Source organism: Bubalus bubalis, chromosome 10 (genome assembly GCF_019923935.1).
Source record: "Bubalus bubalis isolate 160015118507 breed Murrah chromosome 10, NDDB_SH_1, whole genome shotgun sequence".
NCBI classification, from domain to species: domain Eukaryota; kingdom Metazoa; phylum Chordata; class Mammalia; order Artiodactyla; family Bovidae; genus Bubalus; species Bubalus bubalis.
Window position 1 is genome coordinate 24,359,818 of NC_059166.1, and position 27,915 is coordinate 24,387,732.

Below are 27,915 nucleotides of genomic sequence, written 5' to 3' on the forward strand. Positions count from 1 at the left end.
TTAGGCAGAAATTTCCCTTTACCTCTGTTGTTCCTGCTTAGTAACTTTCCATCTCCCCATCTCCTCAGGTATAAATTCCCACTTTTCTTTTTTTTTTTTTTTTTTTAAATTTTATTTATTTTTAAACTTTACATAATTGTATTAGTTTGCCAAATATCAAAATGAATCCGCCACAGGTATACATGTGTTCCCCATCCTGAGCCCTTCTCCCTCCTCCCTCTCCATTCCATCCCTCTGGGTCGTCCCAGTGCACCAGCCCCAAGCATCCAGTATCGTGCATCGAACCTGGACTGGCAACTCGTTTCATACATGATATTTTACATGTTTCAATGCCATTCTCCCAAATCTTCCCACCCTCTCCTTCTCTCTCAGAGTCCATAAGACTGTTCTATACATCAGTGTCTCTTTTGCTGTCTCGTACACAGGGTTATTGTTACTATCTTTCTAAATTCCATATATATGCATTAGTATACTGTATTGGTGTTTTTCTTTCTGGCTTACTTCACTCTATAATAGGCTCCAGTTTCATCCACCTCATTAGAACTGATTCAAATGTATTCTTTTTAATGGCTGAGTAATACTCCATTGTGTATATGTACCACAGCTTTCTTATCCATTCATCTGCTGATGGACATCTAGGTTGCTTCCATGTCCTGGCTATTATAAACAGTGCTGCAATGAACATTGGGGTACACGTGTCTCTTTCCCTCCTGGTTTCCTCAGTGTGTATGCCCAGCAGTGGGATTGCTGGATCATAAGGCAGTTCTATTTCCAGTTTTTTAAGGAATCTCCACACTGTTCTCCATAGTGGCTGTACTAGTTTGCATTCCCACCAACAGTGTAAGAGGGTTCCCTTTTCTCCACACCCTCTCCAGCATTTATTACTTGTAGACTTTTGGATCGCAGCCATTCTGACTGGTGTGAAATGGTACCTCATAGTGGTTTTGATTTGCATTTCTCTGATAGTGAGTGATGTTGAGCATCTTTTCATGTGTTTGTTAGCCATCTGTATGTCTTCTTTGGAGAAATGTAAATCCCCACTTTTCTTTGCTGTATTAAGAATTGAGTTCAGTTCTGTACCAAGGTTTCTTTTCCCTGTTGCAATAATTCTTAGTTAAAATCTGCTTTTACATTTTAATTACTGTCCAGATCTTGGTTTTCTTATACACAAGACATTTTAATGAGTTTCTTAAAAAGGAACTGCAGTAGGAACCCACAGAAGTACTACCTAGATGTAACTAAGCAGACACTAAAAAAAAAAAAAAAAAAAAAAAGTGAAAACAATTCTTGGAACAAGTGGTTAGACTAATTACCTATAAGAAGCTCCTTCAGATGAAATCTGATTGACAAAATGGTGCCAGCTATCCAAAAATTTAGAAGTGCATTCTCACCAGAAGTGCATAGCTACTATAAAAGTCTAAGGCAGAAACCCATTTAAATGTTTAAAGGTTGTGGCTAGAGCATAGTGGGTAAAGGGGAAAAATGGAAAATGATAGCAGAGTATAAGGAGGAGTCAGATTATATAGTCTTGTGAGTCAGGTTGGAATTTTCTTTTCAGTACTATGGTGTGCTATTAAAGAGTTTAAATGGGGATCTGACCATTGGATGTGGAGTTGAGAATGGATTAAAAAGAATGATGGAGGCATGATGACCACTTGGAAAAGTATTACAGTCATCTGGGATAGACAGTAATGGTGACTTGGATCAGGGTATTGGTGTAAAGATGGAGTGTGAAGTAGGCAGATTCAGGACAAGGTTTGGAGGTTGAGGTGACATGAATTATATTCATTTGGATGTAGGAGGCTGAGGAATCAAGGAGGGCACCTGGGTTTTAGGCTTGAACAGCTGCCTGGGTGGTGGTGGGTGAGGGCTGACACTGTGGATGGGATAGTTTTGGAGGAAAGGGGACATGTTAACTGTGAGAAGCCTACAGAGGTCTAAGTGGAGATATCAAATAGATAATTGGCTTATATATATGGAGGATATATATGGAGATAAATATATGAAGATTAAGGAGTAGATGTGAGAATCATCAGCATACAAGTGACATTTAATGCTCTTAGAATGAGTCAGAATGCTATCCAGAGAGAATAGAAATGAACTGAGACCATGCCCTGGGACAAACCAACATGTAAAGAGGAAGAGGGGACAGTAAAGGACACAAAGAAGGAGTGGATAGTGAGGGAAAACAAAACCCAGAAAATGTGTTTCCATGGAAGCCAAAAGAACATGCTTCAAGTAGGAAGAAGAGCTCAGCTATGTTGACATCGCTGATAAAGATGAGAATCTTGGATGTGGCAACCTAGAGTTCCCCAGCAACTCACAGCAGCGGTGTCAATGGAGTGGTGGGACCAGAAATCATAATGAAAGAGCCTGAGGAACAACTGGCAATGTTCAAAATTCTCCACATTATTTAGCTTTGAAGCAAAGCAGAACAATGGAATACAATGTTCCTGAAAAGGAAGGTGGCAGAGATGTTTCTCCTCAAATGGAGATGCTTCAGTATGTTTGTAGGGTGATATAAATGATTCATTATGCCAGCAAATTTGGAAAACTCAGCAGTGGCCACAGGACTGGAAAAGGTCAGTTTTCATTCCAATCCCAAAGAAAGGCAATGCCAAAGAATGCTCAAACTACCGCACAATTGCACTCATCTCACACGCTAGTAAAGTAATGCTCAAAATTCTCCAAGCCAGGCTTCAGAAATACATGAACCATGAGCTTCCTGATGTTCAAGCTGGTTTTAAAAAAGGCAGAGGAACCAGAGATCAAATTGCCAACATCTGCTGGATCATGGAAAAAGCAAGAGAGTTCCAGAAAAACATCTATTTCTGCTTTATTGACTATGCCAAAGCCTTTGACTGTGTGGATCACAATCAACTGTGGAAAATTCTGAAAGAGATGGGAATACCAGAGCACCTGACCTGCCTCTTGAGAAACCTATATGCAGGTCAGGAAGCAACAATTAGAACTGGACATGGAACAACAGACTGGTTCCAAATAGGAAAAGGAGTACGTCAAGGCTGTATATTGTCACCCTGCTTATTTAACTTACATGCAGAGTACATCATGAGAAACGCTGGGCTGGAAGAAGCACAAGCTGGAATCAAGATTGCCAGGAGAAATATCAATAACCTCAGATATGCAGATGACACCACCCTTATGGCAGAAAGTGAAGAGGAACTAAAAAGCCTCTTGATGAAAGTGAGAGGAAAGTGAAAAAGTTGGCTTAAAGCTCAACATTCAGAAAACGAAGATTATGGCATCTGGTCCCATCACTTCATGGGAAATAGATGGGGAAAGAGTGGAAACAGTGTCAGACTTTTTTTTTTGGGCTCCAAAATCATTGCAGATGGTGACTGCAACCATGAAATTAAAAGACACTTACTCCTTGGAAGGAAAGTTATGACCAACCTAGATAGCATATTCAAAAGCAGAGACATTACTTTGCCAACAAAGGTCCGTCTAGTCAAGGCTGTGGTTTTTCCTGTGGTCATGTATGGATGTGAGAGTTGGACTGTGAAGAAAGCTGAGCGCCAAAGAAGTGATGCTTTTGAACTGTGGTGTTGGAGAAGACTCTTGAGAGTCCCTTGGACTGCAAGGAGATCCAACCAGTCCATTCTGAAGGAGATCAGCCCTGGGATTTCTTTGGACGGAATGATGCTAAAGCTGAAACTCCAGTACTTTGGCCACCTCATGCGAAGAGTTGACTCATTGGAAAAGACTCATGCTGGGAGGGATTGGGGGCAGGAGGAGAAGGGGATGACAGAGGATGAGATGGCTGGATGGCATCACCGACTTGATGCACATGAGTTTGGGTGAACTCCGGGAGTTGATGATGGACAGGGAAGCCTGGCGTGCTGTGATTCATGGGGTCGCAAAGAGTCAGACACAACTGAGGGACTGAACTGAACTGAACTGAATAAATGATTCGAGAAAGAAGACACTACAACAATACGAGTGGATGGTAATTGCAGCAGTGATGTCCTTGAGAAGCAAGAGGGAGTTGGGAAGGAGTCCAGGGTGCATATGGAGGACTTGGTCCCCAAAAGTTTCCACCACACCATCCAAGAATGGTGCCTGCAAAATGCTTACTATACTGATGGATCACTAACATCAAACAAGAATGTGAACTCCTGGTGGGACTGATAGGTGGTGAAAACCTTTGATAAGATTGAAGAATTGTTAGAATTCAGATGAAAGAACAAGTGAACTTTGTTCAGTTTGTAGGAAGGAAGAAGTTAGATGTTTAAATCCCTATTTTCCTAAGCAAAATGATGACTAGTTATCATCATTTTAACTGTTTAAAAGTTTGTAAAGATAGGTATAATATCATACAGATGTATACAAATTATTTTTCAGTCAGTGGTTTCTATTCACATGTAAACTTTTGAACATATGTTGCCTACAAGTTTATACATACCTAACTGGATCTTTGAATATTCATTTGATATTTGCTGTACAAGTGCCATGAGGTATCACCAGAGTTTGGGCTATTTATTTTCTTCAATCGTGCTTTTAATCACACTTTCTCTCTGCTTGTCTTGGAAAAGCCACTTTTATTGTTAGTTAGAATTGTCTAGCAGAGTCAGAACAATTGGAAACAAAGAAAAGCACAATCTCAGGCCAAGAAATTTAACTGAAAATAAGACATGCTATTTAGACTATAGAAGAAAAAAAGGATCGAGGAGTCAAATTTGTTTAAATGAGGCACATGAAACTTAACTTTGAAACAGAGGTCTCAGAGAATAAGAAATCAAGAGGTTAGAGGTCCTGCACTGAGAAGAATAAGCAATGAACTTGGGGCTCCAGTGGAAAGCAGAGCGCAGTGGGAAAAATACACATTTGAGAACCATAGCGCAAGAATATAAACCCAGTCACTACCATTCATTCATTAGGTGGCGTTGGCAAGGATTGGCCTCTCTGAGCCCAACTCCCTGTCTATAAGGGGAAATAAATGATACCCAATTTCATTAACTGTTATTATGCCTACAGATAGCACTTATAAAGTGTCTGGAAGAACTGGAGCTTAAATATAATAGGAGCTATTTTTATTAACAATAATTTCAAAGTAGAATCAGACTTTTCAAAGGGAAAAGATCCTCTTAGTGAAGAAACAAGATTTACTACCAGAATAAGTAGTTAATTCAGACTAGTTTGGATTCTGTGACTCTGTTTAGTGTCTGACCGTTCCCACCCTGAATATGATTTGTAGCCAGCAGTCCTTGAATTGTGGTGTAGTAGATTTTGCCATCTCCAATGTCATGGTCTGGGTGAACTGCTATGGAGTGAAGTACACACGTCTTGGACTGTGGAAGTGTGATGTGATCACTGAAGAGTGTTTGGTGCTTTCCTGTTTACAGTGCAAATGTACAAGCCAGGTAAACTGGGTGTTCAGCCCATATGAACTGAAACCCTTGAAATACAATAATTTTGTGAGCAATATCATCATCAGAAACTACTTTTGCTGAGTTCTCTATAAATCAGCGCTTGTTTTGATTGACAAAATCACAACAAGACTCTTGTTCTCATAATTTCTCTGAAGTTCCATTTGTATACTTGCCATCTCCATTACACACAATTTTGGGGTAATTTCTTATTTATTTTATGGAAACATTTCAAAATCACTTTGCAAATTATAGTTAAAATGGTATATTGAGCTATATCACCTTTTTTTATTGTAGCATAATATACATTGTCTAAATTTACCATTTTAACCGTTTTTGAGTGTACAGTCACTGACATTAAGTACATTCACATTGTCTGTCAACCACTGTCCAGCTCCAGAATTTTTCACCTTCCCAAGCTGAAACTACATATCTGGTAACAGTAATTCCTCCCTCTTCTTACTCTCTAGTCTCTGGTAAACTCTATTCTACTTCTGTATCTGTAAATCTGGCTATTCTAGGCACTTTGTATATTTTTTCCTTTGTGTCTGGTTTATTCATGCTGGAATTGCAGACGAGTTTAAAAAGTGACCAGTAGAGGCTTGGCTTTTAAAGTAGAGTTAAAGTGGATTATCAGAAACAGGAGGAGCCTGGGAGAGGTCATGCTGACTTCTTATATATGTTGATAACCCTGTGCTACCGCAGTTTCGACTCTGATAACAGGTAGGAGAATTTTGAATGTAGGTGATAATTTCCCTATTTTCTAATTTAATTTATATTGCTGAAATTTGGCAACATATTTTTTGGAAAACCAGAGTAAAATGCAACCTGGAGGAAAATAGAACAAATTCAACTCACCTCTCTCACCCCTTTTCCATATCTCTTAGCTAGCATTAAATGTAACAGAAACAAAAACAGAAAAAATGACTGGAATGCTACCTGGTAAATGAGAGAAAGAGAGAAGTGTATTTCTGCAGAGTTAACAGCAAGCAAAATCTTATTTCCAATAAAAACTTTTGCTTTGTTGACTATTTTAATATGCCACAGAATGAATAATTATGTTGAAAAGTGGCAATGAAATTAAAGGAGACAAGAAGGAGGTGCTTGCCATGAAAGCCAGAATTGAAAACTTCGTTTGAAGCTGTAAAATATCATTAATCTTTGAGTGGAGTGAAAACAATCCTCGCTCTCTTCTCACATAGACAGCTGCTATGAGTTAGGTCGTTTCAGGAAAAAAAATATTTTGACATGGAAAATGCTAGTGCATTTAGGCATGGGCAACTATGTCTAAAATCCAAACTGATCCAACCAATAAAATATTTGGAAAAATAAATTTCATTAAAAATATTTTTCATCAATATGTTCAAAAGTATTACCCATAATTATGTTTTCTTAGTCATTTCTGAACCGTGTGAATACATTTATAATTGGCTTCTCTCCCCTCTTTTAAAAAATGTGGGTGGTATCAAAGAAATCATCATTTATACCACAAGTTGTTTTTGTTTGTTTGGTTTAGTTTATCAGCAGCTCCAAATGAGTATGCTAAATTTAATCTAGCTACTGTTTAAAACTCAAAATGCTGCCTATGATCTATAAAATTGCACTGTTAATTTATATATTTCTATTTTGACATGTGGCCATTGATTTAGGTTGAAATCTCTGCCAAAATTAATGAGTCGTGTCTTTGAGCCTCAGATCATTTTCCTGGTTTCCCCAAATGAACCTGAATCTCAGATCTTACCTTCCCAGTTCAGCTAGACCCAACACACTTTTTCCCTTATAATCAAGGCAAAAATCATGCTTTGAGCAAGAATTGTCTCCAGCGGAGCTCGAGAGAAACTTTATTCCTGTTGGACATTGCTTGGTCTTCAGTCTTTTTCATCACACTAACATAGAGATCCAACCAGTCCATTCTGAAGGAGATCTGCCCTGGGATTTCTTTGGAAGGAATGATGTTAAAGCTGAAACTCCAGTACTTTGGCCACCTCATGAGAAGAGTTGACTCATTGGAAAAGACTCTGATGCTGGGAGGGATTGAGGACAGGAGGAGAAGGGGACGACAGAGGATGAGATGGCTGGATAGCATCACTGACTCGATGGACGTGAGTTTGAGTGAATTCTGGGAGTTGGTGATGGACAGGGAGGCCTGGTGTGCTGCGATTCATGGAGTTGCAAAGAGTTGGACAAGACTGAGGGACTGAACTGAACTGAACTGAACATAGAGAATGATACAAAGTCACTATGATATAAATGATACAAATCTAGCCATTCTAAAATGGCTAGATTTACTCTTCAAACTTAGTTGAAATAGTCATTAACTTTTAAAGGAAACATTACCCCTTTGATGAATCATTATAAAAGCAGGCAAGATAATATAAAATTATTTTTCATAATCTTTTGTTTTTAAATCTCAGAGCTACATTAATGAAAAACTCTGGAATTTCATATGTTTAATTATTAGTAAATCAACATTTGCTAAATTTAATGTATATGGTACTCAGTGGGAGGTATTATTTGATATTTTATAGACAGTGAGGAGATAATCCCAGACTAAAAGACCAGTTTTCTTGTGTGTACTCATATTTATAGCCAGTTTTCAAACATGTTAACCCAGTTTTGAACAATATAATAAAGTTTCCTTTTATAGATCTAACTGAAAGGGATAATAAACATAAAACATTTACTAATGATGCAGCCTGGCACATAGTAGGTATTTAATCAATTGTAACAAAAGTATTACATGTTATTTTTGTAGTATTCTTTTGTCATCAAAACAGTTTTCAGTTCCTGTCATTAAATAAAGAATTGGATACCATGTTTTCATGAATTAGTTTTTCAGTTATTTTTTGTGCAGAAGAGAGATCTAAGTTTATTCCTGAAAAGATAAGCTTCTTTATTTCAAATCAAAATTAATCCTAAATTTCTGCCTAACATTATAGGCAATTTATTAATATATTTGTGCCATATTGGGCTTCCCTGGTGTCTCAGTCAGAAAAGAATACATCTGCAATGCAGGAGACCTCGGTTTGATCCCCTAGTTGGGAAGATCCCCTGGAGAAAGAAATGGCAACCCACTCCATTATTCGTGTCTGGAAAATCCCATGGACAGAGGAGCCTGGTGGGCTACAGTCCAAGGGGTCATAAAGAGTCAGACAGGACTTAGCAACTAAATCACCACCACCAACAGAGATCATATCGAAAATATGAATTTTAGAATTTTAATCAATAACTCAATCTGAGAATAAAATAATGAAAAAATATTTTTCTATTTTAAACTCAGATTAAATTTGAACCATGTATCAGATCAGATCAGTAGCTCAGTTGTGTCCGACTCTTTGCGACCCCATGAATCGCAGCATGCCAGGCCTTCCTGTCCATCACCAACTTCATCCAGACTCATGTCCATCGAGTCAGTGATGCCATCCAGCCATCTCATCCTCTGTCGTCCCCTTCTCCTCTTGCCCCCAATCCCTCCCAGCATCAGAGTCTTTTCCAATGAGTCAACACTTTGCATGAGGTGGCCAAAGTACTGGAGTTTCAGCTTTAGCATCATTCCTTCCAAAGAAATCCCAGGGCTGATCTCCTTCAGAACGGACTGGTTGGATCTCCTTGCAGTCCAAGGGACTCTCAAGAGTCTTCTCCAACACCAAGTTCAAAAGCATCACTTCTTCACAGTCCAACTCTCACATCCATACATGACCACAGGAAAAACCATAGCCTTGACTAGACGGACCTTTGTTGGCAAAGTAATGTCTCTGCTTTTGAATATGCTATCTAGGTTGGTCATAACTTTCCTTCCAAGGAGTAAGCATCTTTTAATTTCATGGCTGCAGTCACCATCTGCAGTGATTTTGGAGCCCCAAAAAATGAAGTCTGACACTGTTTCCCCATCTATTTCCCAAGAAATGATGGGACCAGATGCCATGATCTTCGTTTTCTGAATGTTGAGGTTTAAGCCAACTTTTTCAAACTCCACTTTCACTTTCATCAAGAGGCTTTTGAGTTCCTCTTCACTTTCTGCCATAAGGGTGGTGTCATCTGCATATCTGAGGTTATTGATATTTCTCCTGGCAATCTTGATTCCAGCTTGTGTTTCTTCCAGCCCAGCGTTTCTCATGATGTACTCTGCATATAAGTTAAATAAACAGGGTGACAATATACAGCCTTGACGTACTCCTTTTCCTATTTGGAACCAGTCTGTTGTTCCATGTCCAGTGCTAACTGTTGCTTCTTGACCTGCATACAAATTTCCCAAGAGGCAGATCAGGTGGTGTGGTATTCCCATCTCTTTCAAACTCACACTTAAATTTATGTAATATATAGTTTATCAATTTAAGCCAAAATACTAATCTTAGCATATCATTAACACATGAACATTAAGGAAAATATATAATGCAAGTAATTATAAGTTTCACAATATAGACAAGGTGAAATATGACCAAACAGGAAAATGATATGGTATGGTAGTAGCTGATGGTTTAGTCGCTAAGGTGTGTCCAACTCCTGTGACCCCATGGACTCTAGCTGGCCAGGATCCTCTGTCCGTGGAATTCTCCAGGCAAGAATACTAGAGTTGGTTGCCAGTCCCTTCTCCAGAGGATTTTCCTGACCCCAGGATCAAACTTGGGTCTCCTGCATTGCAGGCGGATTCTTTACCGACTGAATCACCAGGGAAACACTGATTTTTATTAGTCCTACAATGTTAGAGCTATGGAAGCTAGCATAAATGAAAAAAGCATTTCATTTGGAGTGAAAATGAATATGGACCTCTGCCAAGGTTAGATATTAGAGCAGGAGATGTTTCATGGGGATGTTAGAGGAGGATTGTCTCATGAATCCCATGAATATGCATCATAACTGCTATGTTAAAAGTTTAAACATTTAATTTTGATAAAATTGGAATTATAGCAACACTTACTTTCCACACATGGTGGATAATAAATGAGACAATGCCTTAGAAATTGCAAAATCTCCGGCAAATGTTTGTTACTTTTTGAATTTTTTCCATGTGACTTTAATTGTTTTCAGAATTCTGGTTTTTGGGTGTCGGGAAAAAATATCCAATAACTCCATATTTGATGATGTTAGGAAACACTTATGATATTGAACCATAATAAATAAAAAGGAAACTAAGTGTGGTAAAATCCTGGCCACTATAAGAACACAAAGTTAAGACCTCAGCTAAAGTTGACAGAGGTCAGAGTTCTTCAAAGTAAGTAGAAACCTCCATAGCCTAAACCAATGACCGTGTTTGGGACAATTCAAGAGGGGTAGACTAGATGATCTCTCAAGCACCCCTGAATACCATTGGCATCATGTTCTAGACGAGGAGACTAGACTGAATGAGAAATGTGAAAACCTGGCACCTTGGCAAGACATATTCACTGGTACGGCTGTGCTGGTAGAGAAACTCCAGTGTGTAAGAGTCCTATAATTGTCGATTCTCATCAAGCAAGATTAAGACAAATCATGTGTACACACACGTTTTTTGTAATATGAATTTTTTATCTTGAGCTATCCTGGAATCTTCCAGGATATCCGCTAAAAACAAAACAAACAAACGCACAAAAGCCACAGCAACTGAAAGCCAAAAAAAAACTGAGCCGAGACATCACTTACCACACACTTCACGGAGACAGGTTTCATAATTTGAATCCAGGCAATTCCAGACTAGTAGACAAAAACACTGACGCTGCTCAGAAGAGCAAAACGATTCATAGTCGCTTGAGTGCCTAATTTCCAACTAAAATGGGTTAGTTGTGAAAAAAGTGTTTTGAAACAAAAACCAATTTAAAGTGACCAGAGGTTCAATTTAACAGCTGTAAACTTCAAAACAGTACTAAAAGTATACTCAAACAATGAAAGGAAAATTTTTCAAATAATTAAAGAAAAATATATCAATGAGTAAACCTTTAGGGATAGCTAGGGAAAAAGTAAAACTATTTTTAAAAACTAAAAAGGTACTGCAAGGATATCAAACCAATCAATCCTAAAGGAAATTTGTCCTAAATATTCATTGGAAGGACTGATGCTGAAGCTGAAGCTCCAATACTTTGTTACCTGATGTGAAGAATTGGCTCATTAGAAAAGACCTTGATGCTGGGAAAGATTGAAGGCAGGAGGAGAAGGAGACAACAGAGGATGAGATGGTTGGATGGCATCACCAACTCAGTGGACGTGAGTTTGAGCAAGCTCTGGAAGTTGGTGATGGACAGGGAGGCCTGGCATGCTGCAGTCCATGTGGTCGCAAAGAGTTGGACAGGACTGAGCAACTGAATTGAACTGAATGAGATCTGAAAAGTACAATAACCAAAGTAAAAAAATAACAATAAACTCAACTGTAGATTTAAATTGACACAAGAAAAAAAATTAGTGTACTTGAAGATAGGTCAACAAAAATTATCCTGTCTGACAAGTAGAAAAGAAGGCAGTATTGAAGAAAATGAAAAGATTTTGTGCCAATATCAAGTGGTGCAGCATACCACTAATTAGAGTTCCAGAAGGAAAAGATTGAAGAAATGGGCAGAGAAAAACATTTAAGGAAATAATGGCTTACATTTTTCTAAATTTGTTGAAAAAACATAAAATTACAAATCCTAGAGGCTGGCTGTATGAAACCTAAGTAGAATAAAAAAGAGAAAATCATACATAGGCATTTCAGATTCAAACTAATAAAAGCCAAAATTAAATAGAAAGTTTGAAAACAGCAAGAGAAAAATGAAATGTTACCCAGAGAGAGATAATAGTAAAATTAACATTTGACCTTTCATCAGTGGAACAATGGAGGCTAGAAAATAATGGGATGGTATATTCAAGTTGCTGAAAGAAACATTATTAGTCAAGATATCTGTAGTCCAAGAAATTATCTTTTGAAACTAAAGCTAAATTAAAGACAGTTTTTGATTAAAATAGTTGAGTGAAATTAATGCTAGCAGAACTACACTATTTAAAATGCAATTGAGGGACTCCTCTGATGTTACAGTGGCTAAGATTCTACACTCCCAGTGCAGAGGGCCTGAGTTTGATCCCTGGTCAAGAAACTAGATCCCTAATGCTGCAACCAAAAATCCCACATGCCACAAGCAAGATAAAAGATCTTATGTGCTGCCACGCCCAGAAGCAGCCAAATGAATAATTTTTTTTTTTTTAAATGAGGTATACAATTCATTCTGGAGTAAGGAGAAGGTAGGGGTCTGGGACTTCAAAGGGAGGTAAGGTAAGTTTCAGAACGATGAAAAGAGTTAGTGTTTGGTAAATAAATGTGGGCTGAGCCATCTAGAGACAATGGAACACAGAGAGGACTTTGAACAAAAGGGCCTTCATAGATTTCTACCTGCTACCATACCAAGTTCATAGTTTACCATAGTTATCTATGGTGATAGATAACTGGAACAAGCCTTCTATTTTAAATTCTTTCAGGCAGTAAAGGGGAATTTCAAACCTTCTTCCTGAATCTTTGAAGCCTTGGTTGATTTCAGGTTGAAATAATCCACATGCCAGAGTGGCATATCTTGGGTTGGCCAAACCTAAACCCTATCATCAACAACAGAACTGAACTTGAATTCAAACAGAATGTAGCTGCCAATTCCCCTAAATATTAGAAGTCAAACCTTTTGAAAAATAAACAAATATTTGGAAACGAAATTAACCCATTGGCCAAAGAAAAAATCAAAAAGAGAATTAGAAACTATTTTGAGATGAATGATAATAAATGCACAAGTTGCAAAATTTGTGGAATGAAACCAAAGCAAGTGTTAAAGGGAAATGTATAGAATTCAATGCTTACATTAAAAAAGAAAGAAGATCTAAAATTAATGATATAAGCTTTTAACCTAAGAAGCTAAAGTTATGTGCTAAGCAGAATGAATGAAACAAAGACCAGAAATCAATGAAACAAAATAGAGGAATAAGGAAAATAAGTAAAGCAAGACCGAGGAAGAGAAAGCACACAGATTATCAATGTCAGGAATGAAAGAGATGAAAGAGAATGTTACGGGACTCAGATTGCTGTGCTTGACACACAGTGAAGCCAAACAAACAGAAACATCAGAGCCTGGAGCAGAGAAAGAGAGCCGAGGAAGGTAAATGAGTGGCTCCTGCTCAAAAAAAAAACAAACAAAAAACCCAAACTCAACAGAGGATAAGATGGTTGGGTGGCATCACCGACTCAATGGACATGAGACTGAGTAAGCTCTGGGAGTTGGTGAGGGATGATAGGGAAGTCTGGCGTGCTGCAGTCCATGGGGTTGCAGAGTTGGACAGGGCTGTGTGACTGAACTGAAATGAACTGAAACTCCCCAGTGGTTTTCAGGAAGAGTTTTTAAAAGCAAAATTGGGTGTGAGGGCTATAGGGTATGTTACTTCCTTCTGAGTGGCTGGTGGTGAGGTAATAGGGTGGTGTTCTAGGAATCTTATGCTCAGCCTGAAGTTACCATCCTCCACCTGGGTGGGGACCGTAGTTCCCGTAGAAGAACTAAGAGATATGTGTCAAATTGTTCTGTTTATCCCTTGAGGAGGAATCAGGACCCTGATCCATGCTGCACTATTGTCTCTTGACTGCTCTTTCATTGTTTCTACATTCCTTTCCTTCCCAGATTAGTAACTGAATCCACACTTTGGAACTCTCGGAAGGTGTAGGAGGCTGAAAAACTTCATCCCACAAACAAGAAATGGGGACATGGAAAAGTTTTTGCACCCAGGAAGATCCCACACAGTCCTGCTCGGTTTCAGGAGGATTCTACAGATACCAAAAGGATAAAATTATGGAAAACTTTTATCAAAATAGATTTAATACTTTAGTTAAAGGAACAAGTTCCTTGGGGGGGGGGGGGGAGTCAAAATTTGACCCAGAAAGAAACAGAAAATCTGAATAACCCTATGTCAATTAAAATGTTGAATTAATAATCAAAACACTTTCTATAAAGAAAAGCCTAGATGGCTTGATTGGTGTTTGCATGCTAAGTCGTTTCAGTTGTGTCTGACTCTTTGTGACCCTATGGACTGTAGCCCACCAAGCTCCACTGTCCATGGGATTCTCCAGGCAAGAATACTGGAATGGGTTGCCATGGCCTCCTCCAGGGAACTTGATTGGTAAATCTCATCAAACATTAAAGAAAACATTAATATCAATCCTACACAAATTCTGTCAGAAAACAGAAGAAAACGGAAACTTCCCTAACTCATTTTATGAATTCATTATTCTTCTGATGCAAAACTCAGAGAGAGAAAAAATTCAAGACAAGAAAACTACAGACAAATATTCCTTACCAGTTTAGTTGCAAAAATCCCTAACGGCATTAGAAAATTAAATACAACACCACACAAAGAACATGAAAAGGTTATTCATTGTCATTGCTCAGTCTCCAAGTTGTGACCAACTCTTTGCAACCCAGGGACTGCAGCATACCAGGCTTCCCTGTCCTTCACTATCTCCCAGAGTTTACTCAGATTGATGTCCATTGAGTCAGTGATACCATTCAACCATTTCATTCCTTCTGCCGCCCTTTCTCTTCCTGCCCTCAATCTTTCCCAGCATCAGGGTCTTTCCCAATAAGTTGGAATACAATATTTGCATCTGAGATTGGGAAATTTTCCTAAATAAGAGAAGCAAAGGTGAAATGTCAAATAAAAGTGGATACACACTCTACTTCCACTTGCTTAATAACTTTAGAAGTGTACTTAATCTCTGCTTACCAACTATAAAATAGGAAGAAGAACACTCATCTCATGGGGTTGTTGAGGAATAAGTTGTGAGGAATAAGTGAGGTAATATATACACATTGCTGAAACAGAACCCAGAGTAAGTTTAATAAATTTTAGCTGTAGATATCATACTGAGAAAAGAGTGAAAAGCAGCACTGAATTAGAAAAGCCAGCCATGTTTTGGTAAAGACTAAACTTCTCCCTTTCTTGGACAATTAGATGGGGAGTTCCCTGGTAGCTCAGACAGTAAAGCATCTGCCTACAATGTGGGAGACCGGGGTTCAATCCCTGGGTCAGGAAGATCCTACGGAGAAGGTAATGGCAGTCCACTCCAGTACTCTTGCCTGGAAAATCCTATGGACAGAGGATCGTGGTGGGCTACAGTCCATGGGGTTGCAAAGAGTCAGACATGACTGAGCGACTTCACTTTCACTTTTCAAGGAAATCAACTATTCAGATAAGAAACAAAGAGTCCATATTTTGAAGGTCATGTTAAACTCAATGTGGTTTTCATCCAGCACTCATCAATGGATAGCTGAATCAGGTAATGAAGTATTCAAACGTTTAGAAGACTACCACAGCAGTATTGAAAAATGGATTGAATGTTTAATTTATGTGTTTATTGCAATAATCTAGGCCAGGAAACTGGCATTTAGGCATTTTCAGTGACAATAATGTTTTGAACATTGCCAAGATAAAATCAAAGAATCTTGAATTCTAGGGACAAAGGAGGAGATAAAATTGGTTCTGAAGCTTGTAGCTGGATGAACAGAAGGATGGTAATTCCAGAAGTAGAGAATAAAGTGCAGACATTCTTTTCCAGAGACAGATCAGTAAGGCATTTACGTGATTCAGTTCAGTCGCTCAGTCATGTCCGACTCTTTGCCACCCCGTGAATCACAGCATGCCAGGCCTCCCTGTCCGTCACCAACTCCCGGAGTCTATCCAAACCCATGTCCCTTGAGTCGGTGATGCCTTCCAGCCATCTCATTCTCTGTCGTCCCCTTCTTCTCCTGCCCCCAATACGTCCCAGCAATTAGGGTCTTTTCCAATGAGTCAGCTTTTCTCATGAGGTGGCAAAAGTATCAGAGTTTCATCTTCAACATCAGTCCTTCCAGTGAACACTCAGGACTAATCTCCTTTAGGATGGACTGGTTGGATCTTCTTGCAGTCCAAGGGACGCTTGAGTCTTCTCCAACACCACAGTTTAAAGGGGTGCAATTCTCCCTTTCTGCATCCAGTATGCACTCCACTCATTGAAACTTTCTAGTCTATAGGCAAGTCATTTAATTTCTCTTAGCTTCAGATGATTTATCTCTCTTGAGAGAGAAAAAGAGAGAGACAGAGACACCAAGAGAGAAATAAACAGATGCCTGGATATCAGCACAGAACTGCTCCATTTCAAAGAGGATAAAGGCCTTTGCAAACATGAATGCTACTGTTATTATTCAAATAGCATGCAATTTAATCTCAGGGAGTATTTGCTTACATAGAGTATTTGTGTTCTGGTTTAGAGCATGCTTTTCCTATACCCAAAGGCAACCTCCATGTGTCTGCAGTGTACTCTGAGCTTACAGTTCAGGGGAGCATCACTTGCTCTCATAAAAAAAGAGTCTTAAAACAGAAGAAGCAAGTCTTTGTTTCCCTGCCTCATGTCCTCACTGAAGAATTAAATACTGTATCAAATGACTTGCTTCAAGTTTAGAGAAATCTGCTATGAATAAAAGAAAAATAAAAGAGGATCAGAGAAATTCATAAAATATATCTACACATGAAAGAGGAGAATAAACATTTACAAAAACTGCTTCAGTGCAAGGGAGTATGTGGAATTATTATATTGGTGCTGGGTGCTCCTAGATTTGACAGGAGAGTTGTGTCATCTCGCTTCTGATCACATACATGGGAAGGACTTCAGGGAGGAAGTGACCATAAATTGGCTCTTAAAAATGTAAATCATCACGCCTAATCTCCCCACAAAGCTCACCTGTCTGTCTCTTCTTTCTTTTATAGCATCACCCCAGCCCCAAAGGGTCAAACTCCCTTGTGGTCTTTCAACCCTCCCAGCTGTGAATAAGTGTCAGAACCAGGAGCCTTGTTCCGGGCAATAAGTAGTTCAGCATGTAGGCAATGAAATTAGTAAGCATCAAATGGTAGAATTTAGGGACTTTCCAATGTTAGCAAAGGTAACTTTCAGAAGACCTTTTCCAGCAGCCAGGAAATCAGCTCTGTCTATTGATTTGAAGTGGCCTGTGATCTGCAGCTACATTCCTATCACAAGAATCAGTGGGATGTCAGAGTGGCAACTGGCATGTGACTTTTGGGGGACATCTTCAAAGGAAAGCAGCGCTTTATTAGTATTATTATTTAAAAGTTTAGTCTTTCACTATTATTGTATTTGTTTATTTATTTTTGGCTGCACTGGGTCTTCATTGCTATGTGCAAGGGGGCTTCTCTAGCTGCAAGCACAGGCTCTAGGGCTCGTGGGCTGGGGCCTTCAGGAGTAGTGGCACACAGGTGGCGGTGTGTGAGATCTTCCCTGACCAGGGGTGAACCAGTGTCCCCTGCATTGGCCTGGACCACCAGGAAGGTCTGCAGGGCCTTATTATTGTACAGCATGCCAAGAACTGATGCTGGGAAAGACTGAAGGCAAAAGGAGAAGGGGGTGGCAGAGGATGAGATGGTTAGATAGCATCACTGACTCAATGGACATGAATCTGAGCAAACTCCAGGAGATAGTGAAGGACAGGGAAGCCTGGTGTGCTGCAGTCCATGAGGTCACAAAGAGTTGGACGTGACTTAGCGACTGAACAACAACAACAACCAAGAACCCCCAACTGATAAAAAGATGTGGGGAAAAAAAAGACCAGAAAGGGCATTCCTTGGATTTTACCCAGGGAAAACATTTGGTCAAAGAAAAAATATCCTTTATGTAGCTCTCAGGTGTATAGCAATGCAAATCATGGATACTTGATATCTAAACTGTTGAGAGACCTGAATATTAATTGACTTCTAGGAAGCAGTTGTTCATTTCCAAGTCATTATTAAATTCCTTTTTAAAACATCCCACTGGTTGAATAAGGGGAATATTGTGATAAGTGCCCAGAATTCCACTAGAAATGTGCATACTCTCTGTGTACTTGAGGCTAATAAAAATACGCCCTCTGAAACTTCCCTAAATATGGTTTCTCCAGGGTATCTTAGAGTTTCATTTAATTTTGTTTACAGGAAGCTTTATTCTTTGGCCACCTGAACTTCATTTCATCACTTGTTTTTCTGCAGGCATTTAACTGCTTATGCGTCAATTAATAAATCAAAAGAGTGCCTAATTTCCCTTTCTTGAGGTCGGAGTTTCTACTAGAAATGTTGGCTAAAACTCGGTTTTAAATTCTGTTATGCATGAAAAACAAGGAACTGGTGGGTGGTCAGTACAATGAGGTGGTCACAATAGAAACCAGAGCAAACTGAAAAGCTGCTTGTGGAAAACACTATGTGCACGTTTAAAAGTTAAAAACTCATAAGGACCCCATTGAACAGTGAGCTTAAAGTTAATTTAATGCCACCTTGGAACAGAGTTTTTAGTGGTTTAGCACTGAGGAAAGCCTAAAATGTCATTGAGCGAAATTTGTAAATCAGTGAAATGAATGAATTAATGAAAGTAGAGTAATGTAATGCTTTTAAAAAGGAGAAGGACAATCTTGGTATACAGCATCATCTAAGTATAGTATTACCTGGATACAAAGACATGAAACCCACGACCCCCATTAACATTTTTGTTTTGCTGTGACTGGTCATCTTGTGTTCACTGCTGAGTTAAAGGGTCAGAGCTCTGACTTCCTCAACCTTTTAAGCTCTTAACTAAATGAAATGAAGACATATACTGAAGATATAGCCTCTCATCAGAGATCCTAATGTGTATTGGGAAGTGAGACAAGAAGCTCATGAAGCTCAGAAAGCTCTGTGGTTTGCTGAGTAGGATATCAATGACAGGTAATGACCAACTCCTTGACCACTGCAATCTCTGTTCCAAGAACATTCTGAGCTCAAATAATTGGGTACATATTCCAGCTTGATTTGCTTTAAAAAAAAAAATAAGAAAGAAAGAAAGCCTGAAACAATACTGAGGTCTCTGATTTCTCTAATAGTGTTCTTTCTCCACTTCTTTCTTTCTTTCTGTGAAATTCAATTTCTTAGTGCTTGAATTCCCATGAATGTATTTAGCACTTTTATTGCATTCAGTGGAAAGTTGAAAGGAAGTGAAAGCTATGATTTACATCTGTGCTTTTTTCTTTGATTACCCATCTGACCTAAAAGCCCTTCCTGTAGTCCAGTCCAGCTTCCCTCATTATTTCCGGATGAGGAAAGGTAACATCAAGTGCTAACTTGTTCCCAAAGTCTTCTTTATACTCTGCTGATCCCCATGTTCCAATTCCACTGTACATTTCTTGAAGGTTGGAGCTCTTACTCTACCCTTTAGTCTGAAGTCTCTAGCCCTGTGTCTTGTGCATAATAGGCATTCCCTAATCTTGGTTAAATTTTACCATCTTATTATTAAAACAAGCCCCTGACTCCCAATGCAATAGTTGCAATAATATTACAAAGTAAAGGATAAGTGGGCTACCTTGGTGGTTTAGTGGTAAAAAATCTGCCTGCCAATGCAGGAGATGTGGGTTTGATCCCTGGGTATGGAAAATCCCTTGGAGAAGGGAATGAAAACCCACTCCAGTATTCTTGCCTGGGAAATAAGTCCCATGGAAAGAGGAACCTGGCGGGCTACAGTATCACAAAGCTACATAGCATCACAAAGAGTCGGACATGACTTAGTGACTAAACAACAATAACAAAATGGATGAGTAGCTAACAAAATGAGTGATGCAGATGCAAAATGATGCAGGGATTGAGGAAAGCATCACAGAGAAAAAAGATGAGTTGGGCCTTGCAGGAAGGTGGAAATGGGATCAATGTGAGAAAAAGGAGAAAAACACATATTTTTATAGGCAGAGGTACTACCATTAAGAAACTACTGCTGCAGAAGTAAGTAAGAATCATGAAATCTACCTGTCTAGCATGGCAAATTCTAAGAAGAATGGGACACTATGTGATAATACCTGAATTTTATGGAACATTTATCAATCTTGTGTGAGACGTCTTTTGACCTTTTTTCAATGTCTTAGAAAGTAAAATATTTAAAATCAGGATACTCCTATCTTACCTTTCTCGGACCTTGCTAGAGAATGTAGTTCACTTTATTGTATAGAAATAGCTCGATGTTGGATGCACAACAGAACTTGGTGGTTCTCCCAGTGGGAAGTGGCCCTGGCCTGCAGGATCAATGACTTGTTTTCCCTCAGTCTTTCGCACCAGTGGACACAGTGAACAGAGGTTCCTGGATACAATTTTGTTGCCTTAGATTATATAACCTCCACTGAGTATTTTAGAAACATACTACTGAGAGACTTAAAGAGTATCTAATTTAGGATTTATTAACAAAAAACCCAAGGGACAGAATAAATACAGTGATTGGCTTAGATGACATAGAAAGTTAAAGACCACCTGAGGCCAAAAAAGTCCAGGTGTCTCAAATGTATATTCAAATCTCCTCCTCCTGCTGACTCAGCCATATTTCACCCAAGGGTCTATATATATTGGACTTTACATATTAAGCACTCTTAGTTCTTTGTTCTTGAACAAGGAGTCTTGCAAGCCTGACCATGAGGAAGAGCCATTTTGGTTCTACTCAAATGCAGTGTTAAATCCTAAGGCAGAATCTACGCCTTCCACTTCTCATTTTCTCATGGCCCCTAGGAACCTGCTAGGAACACAAGGGCAACCAGTAAAAGATCTATTCAGTGTGTGCATTATGGGCTTCATCCTGCCAGCTAAAGAGCTGAGGAAGGATATGCCTATTAAATTCAACATAAGGCACTCAGAAACGTTTTAAAGGAGATTCAAAATCTCTGGCTTCTCAGAGCAAGAGTTGCAGGCAGACCTTTGGTCTGTTTTCCGCCTACATTGGGCTGATTCTTTTCACATCTGGTGGCCATCTTCTCACTTCTGCAGATCTCTATATCACATGGAGACCCTGGTGTCTGGCTCCTAGTTCCCACCCAAGAAAGGCATCTTTGGGGCTTGAACTTTGCAATTTATAAATGAAAAATCTCTTAATTGAGTGAAATTGCATACACATCCACTCAGGCTTACCAAAAATACTTAGAAAACAAAGATGTGGCTGGTTAAAAATGTCACCCAACACACTTTCCTGATTAAGAACTGAGTTATTCCTGTGCCTTGGCATTTGGGAGGGAGGCATGTCTTTTTTAGAAAACATATTATTTAGAGATGTTTGACACATGTTGGATCACCACATATAGCTGAGAGCTTTTATGTTTTGGTGGCCTGGTTGAAGAAGAAAAGGCTGAGGATACTATGGAACTGATTATTTTGAGAACAGGTGAATAAAGGAAAAGAATAAAACATGTGTCCTGATTGTCCTGTCAAATTTAGGTCACTGGGTGCATGAGAGGTAAGGGGAGTTACCCTTTGTAGATGTACAGGCAGGGCTGAGAATCACCATGCAGCAAACCTCCATCTCTAACGTAACTAAGGGGGGACATCCTTGGCAGTCCAGTTGTTGAGACTCTGCCTGCCAATGCAGGGGACGTGGGTGTAATCCCGGGTCGGGGAAGATCCCACATGCCACAGAGCAACTAAGCCGGTGTGCTTCAACTACTGCACCCCCGCACCTAGAACTGGTGCTTCCCAACAAGAGAAGCCACTGCCATAAGCAACCCTCACTTGCTGCAACTAGAGAAAGCCTATGTGCAGCAACGAAGACCTAGAGCAGCTAAAAGTTAATCAGCAATGGATTAGATCACAACTTCCCTATACCATGCTTCAAATGGGTTAAGAAAGTTTAAGATACTGATTCCATCCACCCTCTGTATGGCTGGAGCTCCTGAACCTCTATTTACTACAATGTGTTATCAATATATTAGCATTGTCTGTGTGTGCCCAGATAAGAAAAAGGCTGGGAAGCACAAGAGGGACTAAGAACAGAGCCTTGTTTTCAAAGAGCACTAAAAAATGCCCAACTGTTACCAGGGCAGGAAGAGAAACACTAAAGGGGCACTTCCAAATTCTTTCCCTATGGTAGTCATGATAAAAACACACCACTCTGTGTATATCTATGGCTGATTCATGTTGATGTATGGCAGAAATCAACACAACACTGTAAAGCAATTATTCTCCAGTTAAAAATATATATTAAAAAAAACCCACAAAACACCACTCAGATGCTCTGCAGAGACAGCTGCAACTGCTGATCTCCTACTGTATATATCTGCTGTTTCTCTTAAGGCCACTCTTCCTCCTCCCAGCCAATGGCTGAACACAACGCTGGGAGGAGAGCCAGCCATTCCTACTTGACTTTAGTTTCCTGGAATGAATAATTGTCTCAAGGACTCTCCATTGGCCTGGCTGAAATCTCAGAACTGTGCTGTAGTCTGAGACCTGCTCCCTAGTCCTGCTTCCTTCACCCTCTGCTTCCCTGGGTCAGGAAGATCCCCTGGAGAAGGGCATGGCTACCCATTCCAGTATTCTTGCCTGGAGAATCCCATGCCAGAGGAGCCTGGCAGGCTACAGTTCATGGGGGTCACAAAGAGTTGGACATGACTGAGGGACTAACACTTTCATTTTTTCTTTCATATGCTGGATCTTTTTAATATATTGCTGAAAATGAAAGAAATCCATGTTCCTTCCTCCTGGCGTTTCCGTGCCCTTGTGGATACTAAAGATAAACTGGCTACTTCTCACTGTGGTGTGGGAGAGTCCTAAATTTTACTTTTCTGAGTATCTGGAATTTTTATTCTCCACTGCACTACTAATGTGAAAGCTTGCTTTTCCCTCTCTTACAGTATCTTTCTAACCCAGAGTAAACCTCAAATTGAGTCTATTTATAGCAATTTGTGGAGTGTTTACTTTTCCAACTAGCCTTTGAACTTCATGAGGTCCCTAGCCTCCACCATAGTACAAGGTCCAGAACAGGAATCCAATAAACAAATGTGTCCTGAATGAAAGACAAGATAAGACATTGAGAGACGTAGGTTTCAGGGACTGCAGCCCTCAGTGTGTGTTACTGGAAGCATTTATTGAGTTAGAGTAAAATGGAGACTGAATAAAATGGAGAATCACACAGTCAAGAATAGTAAATTCCTCTCTTGAAAAATAATTAAACAGATAAACAAAGTCTCCAAGAAGTCTTGTAATTAAGAAATATTTAAATTTGTAATTTTTCAAAGTCTATCACATTACTATTTAGCCAGACTCTGAAGGAGGTTTTTTTTGGTTGTTTTGTTTTAAAACTTTTAACTGTGCTATGGGACTTGTGCCAAGTCCTAACCACTGGACTACCCAGGAATTCTTGAAGGTGGTCTTTTTTTTGAATATGACAATTTCTGGCATGAGGTCACACTTACATTGATATTTTCAACTTTATAGAGACAATTTTCTGACTGCTCATTCATATTTTATTGATCAAATTGTTTTTCTAAATTTAGAATTTCAGTCATGTGTCTTTTCAATGATTTTCTCATTTAAAAATCCTCTTCTACATTAGGAATAAGGAAAGTAAGAGTATGTAACTTAGTGTTTATTAGTAAGAATAGAAACAAGATAAACCTGAATTCCAAGGAAATTTCATTACCTATTAGTTGTTGCTTGAATCCTCCAGTTAGCTTTGTAAATATTTAGCTGTAAGAATAAAAACTGCTACCTCATATTTTTGCCAAAACTATAGAGATTAAAACGTAAGTATAGATATCTTGCTGATACATGGTAATAGTTATTTCATTTATTTTTACTCATGGTCCTGTACTTTAAAAAACAAATTTTTATCCTCAATATTTTCTGTGGCAATAATCAGACATTATTGAACATAAACCTTAAAGTATGGGAATTCACCTGCCAATGCAAGAGACACAAGAAACTCAGGTTCAATCCCTGGGTCAGGAAGATTTCCTGGAGTAAGAAATGGCAACCCACTCCAGTATTCTTGCCTGGGAAATTCCATGGACAGAAGGACCTGGCGGGCTACAGTCCAAGGGGTTGCAAAGAGTTGGACACAATTGAACACACACACACACACACACAGTAGCAGAGTATTATATTTAAAAATAATGAATATGGAATACTTTCCATTAGAAAATAATGTTGACTTTCTTCAATTACCTGTAAAAGTGTCTAAAGATGTCTCATACTTTGTAATCTAATTTTGGACAGCAAGAATTTTGCCTACCAACTCTTTCCAAAATTCTGCCCCCAAGACTAATGACAGAAATTTATTTCATTAACAAAAAGTACATTTTCAATTTTGAAAAATTTTAAATTTCAGTTTGAAAAAAGCTGAAAAGCACAGAAAATAATGTAATATACATGTACCCAATACTGGCAGTAAACATTAATATTTTGCTATACTTGTTTCAAATCTGTTCACCCCCATTCATTTTCCCACTTGTCTGAAGTAACCACAATCTTAAATTTGGGAGTTTTATATATAATCGTGTTTTTATACATGGCATGCATTTGTATGTCTCCACAAACAGTATGTACTATTGTTATTTATATTTAAAAATGCTGGCTAAATGTTGACATGCCAAACATACTGTTTTGCAACTTGATCTGTTTCTCAACTTAATATTTGTTTGTCCATGTCGATCCACATAGACATTTATTTAATTTAATGCAGCAAAAAAGTATATTGAATGAAGAAAACACAATTCCTATATAGTCATTTTCCTACCAAGTTTTCCCACATTTTAGACATTATAAACTGTGCTTCAAATAAATATCCTCTAACTTCCTCTTTTGCAAATGTGAGAGTCATTTAGATGAATTACTGTGACATAGGAAATGCAATCTTCATTTTTGCTTGATAGTTAAATTACTTTCCAAAGTGGTTCTATCAGTTTAAGCTGTCAACCACAGGGTTTAAAAATGGTTCTCCACAACCTTGCTAACTTTATATTCTCAGATCTTTTTACTTTTTTTTTTAAAACCATATTTAGCGTAAAAGTCAGTGTGTCTCATTGCTGTTTATTTGATCATTTCTGAACGGATGCTAAGGTTAATAAGCTTCTTTCTTCTGCTTCTGCTGCTGCTACTGCTGCTAAGTCGCTTCAGTTGTGTCCGACTCTGTGTGACCCCAGAGACGGCAGCCCACCAGGCTCCCCCGTCCCTGGCATTCTCCAGGCAAGAACACTGGAGTGGGTTGCCATTTCCTTCTCCAATACATGAAAGTGAAAGTGAAGTCGCTCAGTTGTGTCAGACTCCTAGCGACCCCATGGACTGCAGCCTACCAGGCTCCTCCGTCCATGGGATTTTCCAGGCAAGAGTACTGGAGTGGGTTGCCATTGTCTTCTCCGTTCTGCTTCTAGTCCTTTCCATTTTCTTCTGTCACTAGCCAGTTCATAACCTGTGGCAAAAAGCACTGCTAAAGATTCATGCTCCTCTACGATTATGTGGATCTGTTGCTCATAGATGGTATCAACCAGAAATGATATTTCCAGATACCCCTGGCATCTTGATTAGACCAGATGACTTGCTCTTACCAGTGGGATAGGAGCAGAAGTGATGTGTTATACCTGGATCAAAGTGGATAAGAAGTGAGTGTGCTGGAATTCCCTGGTGGTATAGTGGACATGAATCCATCTGCCAATGCAGGGGACATGGATTTGATCCCTGGTCCAGGAAGATCCCACATGCCTCAAAGCAACTAAGCCAAGGAGCCACAACTACTGAGCCCACATGCTGCAACTCCTGCAGCCTGTACAACTAGAGCCTGTGCTTTGCAATGAGAGTCGCCACCACAATGAGAAGCCCACGCGCTGCAACGAAGGTCCTGCACAGCCACAAATAAATACAAAGAAGTGAGTGTGACTTTTCTACTCTTTTTTCTCTTCTGTTTGCAGAGACCTAGGAAGCCCTAGGAAATGGAGAGCACTCAAGATGGAAGGAGTCTGAGTCCCTGAGGACCACATGGAAGAAAGCTGGCCGTTAACCAGGAATACTTCCTTTGGACAATTATATGAATGGAAAATGAACTTTTGTGTTAATCTAATGAAATTTGGTGGTTTATTTTTAGAGACACTAGAAAACCAGCATTGCCTTTGGTAATAAAAATCTTTTATATGTTTTTTGGGTTGTCTTTTTGTATTAATATTTAATTATTTTCTTATATTTGATGGATATATAAAATTTAAAGTATCTCCTCCCAGTTTGTGGCCTAATTTTCTCCACTCTTAATTATCTCTTGATGTATAGAAGTGTTAGATTAAAAATAGCCATTTTTATTAATATTTTTCCTTTATGGATTGTGCTTTTTTGTTGTTTTCTTTAAAGAAATCTTTCCCCAATATCATAACAATTTTCCTATGTTCACTCAAAGATTTTTTCTTCAAAAATTTCCAGAATTTCTATTAATAATTAACATGCACTACAGATCTAATTGTATCTTTCTCTTCCATAATGAATTGTCCCAGAATCATTTATTAAATGTTCCTTGTTTCCATACTTATCTGTAATGCCGACTGTAATGGCCTTCTGATCTATAATTCATCAAGTTCCCATGTACACTGGAATCTAGGATTAGAAGAGGAGCTGAGAAACTGACCTTTCTTTCATTTATGTACATAATATAGCTACACAGGTAGAAGGATTTTTAAAAATCATTATTTCACAAAAATGATATCGCAGTAAATATATTTATGTATCTTATTTTTTCTAATTCACATTACTTATGGGTGTATCTCTAAGTAAACTAATACTGCAATAATTTTTAATGATTGAATAATATTTTATGAACAAGGATTCATGAATAAAAGCAAGTGTTCATAAACACTGAAAAAGAGTTCTATAATTTCTTCATCTACTCCCCATTAGTGGGTGTTAACATTTTGCCTTTTTTTTTTTTTTTTTTTGTGCCACTGAAACATGGTTGCAACAAAGAGTTTCATATATATGTCCCTACATGTTTGTACTTATATTTCACTGGGTTAGTGGGCATCGAGGTAGATGGCATCTATATTACAAATATTTTCACATTATTGTTGTTACCTCCTGACTTTATTTGTAACATTTTTGCCATCTAAAAACTTTTAGTTTTGAAATTGTTACACAATTTGGAATTTTCAATATTGATTAAAATTTTCTCTACCCTTATGTTTTATATGGACTTTTCTGGATTTTTCTACAAATCTATTCTCAGTTTATGTTTCACCTCTACATCTCAATTTTTTAAAATATTTATTTATTTAGCTGCTTGGTTGCAGCAGGCAGAATCTTCAGCTGCAGCATGCAAACTCTTAGTAGAGGCATGTGGGATCTAGTTTCCTGACCAGAGATCAAACTCAGGCCCCCTGGATTGCGAGCGTGGTCTAGCCACTGGACTGTCAGGGAAGTCTGCGTCTCAACTGTTAATCTGGAAAAAGTAAAATAAGCACACAGTTTTCCTTGTGTTTCCACACTTTTTGGACAGTCTATGCAGTATTCAATATTGAACTCAATGCTTGAAATCTAGAGATACCTCACTTGAAAACATGTCTGAAGGGTTTTTGTCTTAAAGAATATTGAAGATAATTTTCAAATTAGAATCTGCTTAACAAGAAGTTTATCCTATGTTTCCCAGCTTTTTGGAAACCTTGTAGAATATAACCTGACAGTCCAACTCCATTTACTTCTATTTATTCCTTCCATCATACTCTAAATGTATTACCTACTTTAGAGTCTTAATCTCACTCTTGCTTATTTTTACAGTTTGATCAAATTTTTATTCATT

The 27,915-nt window shown here is 38.6% G+C and overlaps 1 long non-coding RNA gene across 1 annotated transcript; it reads left to right on the plus strand.

The window, feature by feature from the left end:
- Positions 1-5,030: 5,030 nt before the first annotated feature.
- On the plus strand, positions 5,031-26,275 carry LOC123327852. The gene is made up of 2 exons (XR_006542531.2): positions 5,031-5,381; positions 26,051-26,275. It is a non-coding gene; the product is annotated as an uncharacterized LOC123327852 (long non-coding RNA).
- Positions 26,276-27,915: the final 1,640 nt, after the last annotated feature.